Raw genomic sequence first — 11590 nt, 5'->3', positions numbered from 1 at the left:
CCTATATTTTATTCTTTTAGGTGACACTTTAAATGCATGCAGCAAGCGATTCATCTTAACAACCCAAATTCCAATCGGGAGAGTTCAGATATTGTGCATTTTAAAATGCAGTAACCACAAACCTATGCCAAAATGTTCCCAGTAAGTGAGGAAATATGGCTAATGAGATCTCTTTTGCTTCTCAGTTTTTTCTCCTAGACAATTTTATTAAAGGGAGATAAATATATATATATAGAGAGATTTCAACATTGTCTCAAATTGTGCTCATTCTGCATTTTTTTTTTTAAATCAAATTGTTCCAAAGGTCTAATTTTTGCCTATCTTCAACACGAACATCTGAGAAAAAGCAGACACTTAAATAAGGCATGACTGAAAACCCCGTTAAGTCTCCTGAGCAATGAAAGAGCAAACTCCGAGCAATAGAAATTTCTCTTTGGGTGGTTGCATTTGTGTTTTTGTTAATCGTGCCCTGGGTATTGCAAGCATATGTCACTGTGCGCGCATCTCTCTGGCAGCGCACACTTCCTGCAACAGTGGCTAGGGGGTGCATGTGGACAGAGGAAGCCACACTAATATATTCCTCACTGGCTGCTGTGAGCTGGTCACATGGGGAGCCAGTGCGAGTTTAAAAGTGCTTTGGTTTCCCTTCAGCCAGTGTAGTGTGAGCCTTTGCTTGAGACGCGCACACATACACACACACCACACGCCTTTGCCTACAGAACAGCAACTTTCTGTACTGGAGCTCCTCTGATCTACCCAAACACACGCATACACTTTCACATCTGTGTGCAGCTATAGAGGACAAGACACAGGCATTAAGGAGCGGAGGAAGATAAGGCAAGAGACGGAAGCAAACACTTTTAAGTAAGTACCTTGATTCTATCTCTTCTTTATAAACTGTCAGTCATTTTTAACAGGAATGTTTTGTTGCATGTGATGCCATTTGGTTTTGTGCTTTGAGGGACATGCAAAGATGGACAGATTTTTTTTGGAGCTCCTATTTTGGAAGCTGTTGGGTTCAACAAATGATTGGCAAATGTCACCTAATGGATTATTTCCTGTTTGCTTGAGGTTGAACCCGGTGTCACAGTGTTCACGTAGCCGCAGCGTCTCCCGGCTCTCCGCTGCCTGTTATGCACGTGTTAGAAGGATGCGAGCGAGTGTGTTAGACAGCCACGCACCATCCGAGAAATGTGATTCACGCAGCCTCGCTCCGGGAAGAGGAGGCAAACAAAGTGGCCAGTTCGCCGGAGAGAGGAGAGACGGGGGTGAGGATGAGGGTACGGAGGAATGGGAGAGAAAGACGGGCGACCGAGAGAAAGTGGAGAGGCTTTGAAAAGCCCTGACACTAGGCAGACAATTAGCCCCAGCTTCTGTTATCTGTGCCTTTTCTGTAGCCGCTGCCCTGAAGGCGCGGGTCAAGGGAAGAGCTGACCCAGTGTCAACACTCCTGCATGGAAGCCATTATCAGGACCTGATTGATTAGTTTTAGCGGAAATCTCCTCATCTCCTCCTCCTTCTCTATAGCTCGGGCTGCCGCTTTTTGTTCTTTGGCTGGGCTTGTATGTTGCCGGTTTCCCTGCCTTTACTTTCTTCATCTGTCTCTTGGACTTTCGTTGTGGGTGTACATCTCAAGGAAACATGTCTGAGTCACATTTAAAAAAAAATATATATATATATATATTTTGCATGAAGAAAACATCAGATATTAATATTATTATTATGCCTATTTATTTATTTATTTATTTATCTATTTATTTATACAAATTAAATCACCATAATGCATGCCGGTTGAATTATAGAATGTTTATTTATTATTTTAAGTATTGTTTTAGTTTTATTAAAATTTTAAGGATAAGAAATAAAAAGTAAGACATATCAGCAAATTTATTAACAAACATTAACGAATGTATTTTAAAGTAAACAAAATCAAATAAACAAAAATCTATCTTGTCTGCTTTATTTATTTATGGAAATTGTCATGTCATAATGCAATGAGTCTTACAATGAAAAAATATCAATGTTTCATTAAGCAAAGTATACACATATTTTTATTACTTCCTCTTGATTGCGCGTCATATTTTAATGCGCAATCAAGAGGAAGTAATAAAAATATGTAATAATAAATACATCCATTTATTGGTGGGCTAAAACTCTTTATCTGCAACACAGGGACATGCTGCGGGGGTAAAGCTTTTTCTCTTTGGTTTTAAAGACTCTGCCCTCCTCACATTAGCCCAAAGGGGGGTCAGCTTAACTCTGGCAGGGTTGACACTGCCTTAATGACGCCCTTTTTCATGCCTTATTGAGAGCGGTGACTGAATGGCTGCCGGACTCCTACTTTACTTTTTAAATGAGGGTCTCTGCTTTCTCTGTGCAGCGTTTCAGTTCGTAAAGCCTTCACCGAAGGGGCTCTCGCTGTCATCTGAGCAGCCTGTAGCTTGGCACCTGGTTTTAGTTTGACTCCGTCCACACAAACGCAGTAAAAGAGCTCGTGTGGATGTAAATAAAATGTTGCAGGCTCAATAAAAGAGCTAAAGTGCGGTGCATGTGCTACTTTAGACTTAATGAAATGAATACACTCTTATTGGCAGATTAAGCAGGACGTCTTTAGGTCTGGAATCACGGTAGGGATTCGTCTCGCAGGGTGTGATTCGAGACCCCATGCTCGTGTTTTTTTGCTCTAATCTCTCCGTCCTGCCCCGGAGCCGTGTTTATGATTCAAACAGTAGAAAAGTAAAATAACACCAGCATAATATTTCCCTTAACATACTTACCCCTTGGATAAACATCCTTAAACAGATGTCAGAACGCAGGCTGATCACAGACAACAGGGGCTGCCGATGCTTTCTTCCCCAACATACACAAATTCTACAAATTAGAAGCTGGTGCTTGAGGAATCCGCCAGGAAAACTCTTCCCACTGCTCTCATTTTCAGAGCCAGGGCCACACTGAGATGAAATAGTCTGTGATCTTTATGAACTGAGTTGTTAAAGCTGTTGTGATGTGTTGGTAATCTGCTGCTTATTCAATTATCATTTGAATTTGAAGCCTGTCTTTTATGCAGTAAATAAGAATTTTCAAGATGAGCAGTTATGCTATTTTCTTGACTCTTCCAATTTAGCCCTTCACTGAGCTAACTAATGTGATGTTGCCACCGTTTGATATTGAGATTGGGAATGCCGCCATCCCCATGCGCTGTATTAGTATTCATTAAAATGCATTTAAATGCGAGAAGTCTAGTTTTGACTTCCACATGGGTCTTTATGTGGTAATAAATATTTATATCACTTTTATATATAGAAAGACAGTATGTAGTATATTTGCATTCCCTGAGGTGTGCCTTCCCTTTGCATTCCCTTTAAGTGTGTGCGTACAGTGTGTGGTGCAAATTTTGTCATCAGCATTGTATTGTACGCAGTCTAATTTTTAACTACTTTTTTCTCAGTTCACATATGCTTCTTGAATTTTTTCATTCATTCATTCAAAAAGCAAAAAACAACAAAAACAAAACTGTGGACCAATTCTCACTATTTACTTACTGTTACAGTAACTATGACTTTTGCCTCAATAAACACCTTATTATGCTGCTTATTAATAGTTAGTAAGACTGTTTAGGTATGTGGTAGGACTTAGGGATCTGAAATATGCTCATGCAGAATAAGGCATTAATAAATAATACCGCTTTATAAGTTCTAATAAACATCCAATAACCAATATCCAGTAACAATTGATGGTAGCCTTAAAAAGCTTATGAGATAGATACAGCTCTAGTAACGTACATGTATATCTTTATCAGCCATAACATCTGGAGAGAAATAGCACAGACACTAGACAAAGATGAAAATTTATTGTGTGCATGTGTCTATGTTCGTGCACACTATCAAGAACCAAAGAACGTTACCAAATTGGGCTACCTAGATCATAACAAACCTGTTTAACTCAAACATGTGACTTAACCTTCGTCCCTCTGCTGTTCATTATAATACCAGATCCAGGTCCTCCACCCCAAACTCTATTTAAAGACGCATCTTGACCCTTGCCAAAGTAAACACAGAGTACACATGCTTATTTATAGGCTGAAGGCCATAAGAGCACCAACATGTCTTCGAAAGGTCAATGAGTTGACGCTTTTGCCATTGCCTTGGAGTTAAATTTGGTTCCTGAACTATCGAGTGTCATTTACTGACCACCTCTATCGCTTTTGCACCTGTAGATAAAGATTTAAGCCAGGAAAGGCGGTCCAAGGTCAGGGCACAAGGGTGACCCGTATCTCTAGGCACAGTGCAAAATACAGGACGACCAGAAAATAGTAACACAAACAACAACGCTATAAGTATAGCAAAGAGCAACCCAGAAAAATGCTAGAGCTCTTCTCTGGCCACGTCGCAAGCTTTTAATCTATTAACTGCTGATCCTTAAACTCTAATCAATGCAGGCTTTTATATTTCCATTAAACGAGAAAGGGAAATGAATAAATAAATCATGCCGTCAGAGTGGCCAGCCTCCTTCACTTGGAAAACCATCCCAGACAGACCTCTTCTTAGCGTGTGCATTGCAAATCGCGTTAGTGCTCTGAGGCAGAGTTATTTGCCCAATTTCTCTCCATCCCCTTGGCTTTTTATGGCATGTCTGCATTATTAGTGCCACTGCTTTTGATAGCCAGCATGCTCGGTTATTAAGGGAAGGGGGGTTTGCAGAATTCAGACGAGGGGGGAGGCGTTGTGTTGACTGGGAAACGTTAATTGCATTAGCATTCCCCATTTGGCCTCTGATTGGAGTGGACTGGGGAAAATGCCAGGGTACATTTCTCTGTTTACGCCCCGGCATGGGCTACTATGAACCCTGGCAGATATTCAAGGTTGAGGGCCCCTGGACATGCCGCATTTGTGGCGCCTTAGTCCTGCACAAGCTGCCTGGTTCCTCTTGCGAATTCAACATCTTGTTCCTCTTTCGTAACCTGTTGATAGCATTGTGAACATTTGAAAGTGAAACATGGAGAAATGCTAAAATGCAGAGGTTAAACTGTGTCAAACAAATCAAGATAAAGCTGAGATTGTTCTAAAGTAGGATCAACATGAAGCAGAATTTACATTGTTTCTCAGATGTGACTTGTTGCATTAATATAGCTTTCAGTTGATGTATTGCATATGCTAGCTATTTTACAGTGTCTTCAATGGAGTTTTATGTTTTATGATATTATTTGTACTATTTTGAGTATTGGTTTGCATCATTAAAAACATTCTAAAAATAAATAAATAATGCTGTTCTTTGGAAGAATAAAAAAAGTATCAGTTTCCATGAAAATATATAACAGCACAAATGCTTTCACAATGATAAAGAAAAAACCCTTTCTTGAGCAGCAAATCAGCACATTAGAATTATTTCTGAAGGATCATGTGACTCTGTAATGATGCTGAAAATTCAGCTTTGCATCTCAGAAATAAATTGCATTTTAACATACGTTCACATAGAAAACAGTTAATTTAAGTTGTATTAATATTGCACAATATTACTGTTATTACTGTATTTTTTATCAAATAAATAAAGCCTTGGTGAGCAGACGAAAGACAAAGAAAACAAATTAAAAAAATCTTACCAACCCTGATATACTGTATATGAACAATGAATGTTTCCATGTATCATGACTTTGCTTTTACTGCCCACCATTACATACAGAACTACCGTGCACAAGGTTGTAAATTGTGTTTTTAAAATGCAGCTCAAGTACCGCCATGCATCTTCACATTGAACAACACTATTAAACCATCTTAATGGCGAGAAAAGACTGTTGAATATTGCATAAGTCTACCCTTTCACTCAGCAGCTATTCAATCGGCAAACCCGGGTGATTAGATATTGTGAAATCCGTTTAAAATAATCTTCTCTTCTTATTCTTAACTTAATGTGCCAAGTTAACTTGTATTGTCACCTGCAAGCATGATTAGATTTAGAGTGTTTAAAAGGCTTTTAATTGAAAACAGTGGCTTTATTAACAGTGATGTGAAGCCCTGCAAGTGGACTCGATCTGCCCTGTGATCCTAGCAGTCTGGGTGTGATACGATTGTTTTCACTAAGCATACTGAATTAGCTGTGCTCCCTGCTGCCCACAGCTGCTAGTGCCTCCGTCGAGGAGCTGTTTCCTTCAAGAGAAATACTATCATCTCATTAATGTGGCTTAATAGATACGGCTGCTTTGGAAAATTGTGTGAATTCATCGAATGACCTTTTGAAGGGGTCATATCATAAGGAGTCAAATTTGGGAAAACATATGCTAACATATGCTTGTTCAAAACAAAACAAAACAAACCCTGTCCATTCCAAAATACCATTATGCTTATGTGCAAGTTAAAGGTACAGTTAAATAAATAAATAATAAAAAACATGATTTTTTTGTTTGTTTGTTTTGCTTTTTGCTTAGTAGTTTCATCACAATCATTTAATTTAATGTTTTTTATTATTGAAAATAACGATTCACAAATATTGATTAATTGCTCTGAAAGCAATGGATTTTGACTCGTCTGGCACAAGTAAAATTAATGTCATCAAAACACAACATATGGATGCAACATACAGTATTGTGTTAAAAATAAATAAATAAATATATAAACAAACAAAAATAAATGATTTTTTTGCAATTAATAAAATAAAATAAAATGTTCCCTTTCATCAAAAGTAATAATTTTGCAACTCTAGCAGTTGCAACTTTACCAATAAAATAAAATAAAAATTAATACTAACATTCAATTTTATGACTTCTTTACGGGGGAGGGAAAGACATGAAAGTTAATGTTAGTAACACTTTAAAGGGACTAATTCTTACTATTAACTAGCTGCTTATTAGCATGTCTATTATCAACATATTGGCTGTTTATTAGTACGTATAAAGCACACATTCTGCATGACCATATTCTACATCCATAATCCTATCCAATACCTGAATTTAACAACTACCTTACTAACTATTAATAAACAGCAAATTAAGAGTTTATTGAGGCAAAAATCATGGTTAATGGTTTGTTAATGGTGAGAATTGGACCTTAAAATAAAGTGTGACATTAATGTTCTTTCATGTGGTAATTACAGTTTACACTTTTTTTTTTTTTTACTGTTTTCTTAATAGTTTCATCATGATATGCTGGCAATATGAAGATCCACAGATACATACTGAAATTCTAATTGCTCTGAAAGCAATGGATTTTGACTCGTCAGGCCTGAGACGAATCAATGCCATCAAAACACAACATATGGGTGATATATAGTGCTGCCGATATGTTGGTCATGTAAGGATGTCTCTGAGTGAGCCGGTGTCCAGGTGGCTTAACTGCCTACTTAATGAGCACCAAATGACTGTATCTCGTCACCAGATGGCAAATGTTAAAAGAAAGTAATTTACTTTGAATCTGTCTTTGCTGCATTTTTAGAAATAATTGGACTGTGATTACAGTGAAATGTCATGCTGAGCACCCTGACATCATCAGCTGACGATATTTTCAAAATGAGGACCCCCTGCCGTTTGCTCATTAGGGGTTTATCTGACTAACATGGCTTCACTCGGTAAGCGTCATTTTTAAAAAGAAAAATGTGCACATAAATTAATTTTAATATTGCATATATATTATGTATTACATAATTTGCATTACTGACAGAATGCCATGCACGTTACATCTTATTCCTCATTGTTTGAGTGAAAGAGCAGCTATTGACACTCCACAAGGTTGATTTTTTTTTTAACACACTTTTAGTTCAGTGAAACATATACTGAGTCTTAGTCACACTCAGTCTTTTTTATTATTATTTTAGAATAGTAGTCCAAATGAAAATTATGAAAACATGCAGATATGAAAAATAATATATGAAACGAATAGAAATGAATAGCATCGAAACACATAGAAATGAATAGAAATGAAACTAATAGAAACGAACAGAAAGACACATTTTGGTTTGATTATTTCAGATTTTCTAAAGATCATCTTGAGTGCTTCAGATGAGATCTTAAATTGTAATGCTAGATGAAAACGTCAAATATGTAAATATCAAAAAATGTTGACTTTTTTATTTTTTACTCATCATGGAACAGGTGCAGTCTCAAAACAAATATTCATTTTCTCCATAGGGACAATGGTATTTAGTTATAATGTCTAAATCTTTCCAGTCAGACCTACCATGATCTATGAGATCCACCAATCAGAGAAGATGCAGCTATACCATGGGAAAAAAAAAAAAAAAAAAAAATTGTCTTCAAACTCCTGTGAAGCTTTGCACATTTCATGATCAGGTGTGTGTCCTTGTACGCTCTCTCTCTCTCTCTCTCTCTCTCTCTCAAATAAAAAAATACTGTAAATAAATAAAAATGAAAAAGTAGCTGGTCAGTACTGAGATCAGTCTTCATCATCTTTTACAATAGTTATTGTGTCTTTCACTGTCTGTTTTCTATTGATTCTTAGCCTCTGTGAACTTTGCAGTGAACAAAATAAATGATTATTTACTGTTTCATCTGATCTTAATCACCATAATGAAGTAGGGCAATATGATTGGAAGCAGTTAATCTGCTTAGAGAAATGGCCTCCTCTCCGTCTCTATAGTCATAATTATTCCTCCTTCACTCCATATGGAAGCAGTCTCCTTAAGATGTTCATTAATTACAACAAAAACCATAACTCTTATCTCGCAAATAGTTTCCCTACATATTCCTGCTGATTTCCTGTTTCCAAAATGAGCCGGTTTTGACAAATGCTTAACTCAGGTGGGGGTGCGAATCTGGGCTGAATTTATAGCCGTCTTGCAAAACCTGCACTTGTCCTTTTTATGTCTCCCAAAATAATAAGACATCCTGATTAAGTAGCGAGTGGCGAAGATAGCGAGGAACAAATGCGCTAATGCTCGCTGAAAATAAAACGGATGCAATGGCTGCATTAAAGCGTGTGTAATTTAAGCGCTTTGACAGCTTAGGTGCTGGTGTTGTGGAAAATATAACCGCGTGTATTTTACCTGAGAGAGAGTGCAGCCAAGATTTAAACCTTGTGTAAACCATTAAAAGTGGATTTTAACAAAAACCATCAGTCTTTGTCACCAGATATTATGTGATCTGCATTTAGCTGATTTTAGTCTTAAAATTGTAAGACAGTTCATATAATATAATATAATGGTAACACTTTAGAATAAGGAACACTTATTCACTATTAACTCTGATTTTCCCTCAATAATTCCTAATTTTCTGCTTATTAATAGTTAGTAAGGTAGTTGTTAAGTTGTAGATGTAAGATGTAGAATAAGGCATTAATATGTGCTTAATTACTATTAATAAATGGCTAATATTCTAGTAATATGCATGCTAATAAGCAACTAGTTAAGAGACCCAAAAAAAAAGTGTTACCATATAATATAATATAACTTTCTTTCTTTCTTTTGAATCAATTACCAGCTGAATAGCTTCACAGCAAAACAAAACAAACAAAAAATAAACACTTATTCCAGTAAAAATATGTATTTGTCATGTTTACTTGTCCATAAACCTCACTAAAACTGTAAATGAAAATTTAAAATTTAATGTAATTTATTTATTTATTAATAATAATAATATATGTTATTTTTAATCATGATACTCAAATGCATTAATACTGGACAAACTGCATCCATTTGAATACAAAAAAAAATCTAATCAGATTTGCCTTGATTTCCCTTCAAAAGCCTTAAAACAACAACAACAACAATTAAGACTTTATTTATATATTATTTTATTTTTTCATAAACTTCCCACAATTTCTTTCTTTTTTTCCCCCTTTCTTCCTTCCTTCGTAGTGTATATTTTCTTCTCCAGCAAAATATCAAATATTTGCTTTCCAACTAGTTTGCTTCAGAAATGTTTCTTTAATTGATACAACCTGCAAATTCTCAAAAATCCAGTACTTAACATTCCAATGCCGCTCATTTTCATTGATCTCATTAATAATCTTTCCAACATGATTTGACGGCAGCAAGAGTCTGGCCATGCAGAGCTAGTGAAAATGAACCTCAATGTGAAATGGCACACACGTATATAAACAAGGAATCACACTAACGCTGAGGGAACAGTTGGTTAGTGCGCCACATTTGAAAAACCTGTAGTAACTTAATTGGTAAGAGCTTGATTTTTCCCACTCAACATCTTGGGCTCTCAGGTAATCAAGCGCACATTCAACACATGCAAGTTATGATGCAAAAGTGATTAGACTAATTAAGACTAACAACTGTTCTATCAAAGATTTTTTTTTCTTCCAGTCCCTTGGCTGATTTGTTAAGGTAATGCTCACTTTGCAGGCTTTGTTTAAAAACCAAGTATGCTACCTACATAAACAGCATAGACACACATCCAATCTAAAGTCTATTTCAAAAGGTAGGCAGCAGCTTGTGTTTTTGAACAGACTTTACATCAGGAGAGAAAGTCAAATGTGGGAAGATGATGATTAGATCACTCCACAAAATTAAAATTAGAATGGAAAATGCATCCCACATGGTGTTTGTCCAATTTGCATTGCCTTAAAATCATAAAAATAGCTGTTCTCAATCAGATTTTGAGGTTAAAAGATGCATTTTATAGAAACTATGCATTTTTGTGTTTAAAGTATTAGTTAAGCAACATGCTAACCCTTAATGAAGTCTATGATGCTGATTTTGTCCAAATCAGTCACTTATAAGGTTCAGTTATCATGTTGCCTACGTAGGCAATAAACATCATCAAACATAACTCATTGTGCTAAGCTGTCATGTTAATATGCATTGTGGCACTCGGATTGTCTCTGACATGCCATACACCTGTCAGATGCATTAGTCTAAAGCATTAATACTGCTCTACTAAAATCAGCTTAAAACAAAGTTGAGGGCATTTAAATGCCAAGTTTGTTCTAGTTAAGAGTTAACAGCGGTGCTCTTAGCATGGAGGAGGTGCAGACAAGGACTTTACACTTAAGCTTGCTTCACCTGCGTGGTGCTGGAGAGACATCAATACACTTTTGAAGATGGGATTGAGGGATTTTGTTAACCTGTGACACAGCCTTTGAAGATTTGTTTGACAGCAAATTTTGGTGTATGTTCTAATCAGATGGATAAACCTACAGCTGTTGAAAAATATATCCGTAGATTGATTCTCTTAGCTATATAGGAGCATGTTCATGAATCTTGTTAGTCACTAGGGATGCAAGCCTCAACAAAAAATAAGAGACACTAAAAATAACAGGACACCAAATTTCTCCATTGAAAAAAGGTACTCATAAATTGCTAGTAAAATTCACAAAGCAAATAAACTTGAAATTTTGAAGTGTGTAAAGTATATTCAAATAATATTTGTTTAATTTAATTTAATTTTATCAGTGTGCATGTCACATATTTGAGAATTAAAGGGACAGTTTGTGAAAAAGTTTGATATGTTTAGGAAAAAAAAAAAATTCTAGACTAAATTGTGTTGAAACAAAATATATGAGATGTGATCACTTTGTTTTATTTATACAACTTTATTGCATCTTTTGTAAAGAAATATATTTTAATGCCATGATGTCGACCACAGTTACTCATACTGTACATCACGTTAGCTTCTATCTACACAAATTACAAC

At 36.1% G+C, this 11590-nt stretch overlaps 1 protein-coding gene across 1 annotated transcript in view; it reads left to right on the top strand.

The window, feature by feature from the left end:
* Positions 1–653: 653 nt before the first annotated feature.
* LOC306865625 (ciliary neurotrophic factor receptor subunit alpha-like) overlaps positions 654–11590 on the top strand; it is a 167177-nt gene continuing 156240 nt past the window's right edge. The window contains exon 1 of the mRNA XM_079410346.1: positions 654–864. The gene's annotated coding sequence lies outside the window, so the exon portion shown is untranslated. The remainder of the gene's footprint in view (positions 865–11590) is intronic.

This window comes from Barbus barbus, assembly GCF_936440315.1.
Source record: "Barbus barbus genome assembly, chromosome: 47".
Taxonomy (NCBI): domain Eukaryota; kingdom Metazoa; phylum Chordata; class Actinopteri; order Cypriniformes; family Cyprinidae; genus Barbus; species Barbus barbus.
The sequence above is the reverse complement of the archived record's forward strand: the minus strand, read 5'-3'. Positions and strand labels throughout refer to the sequence as shown.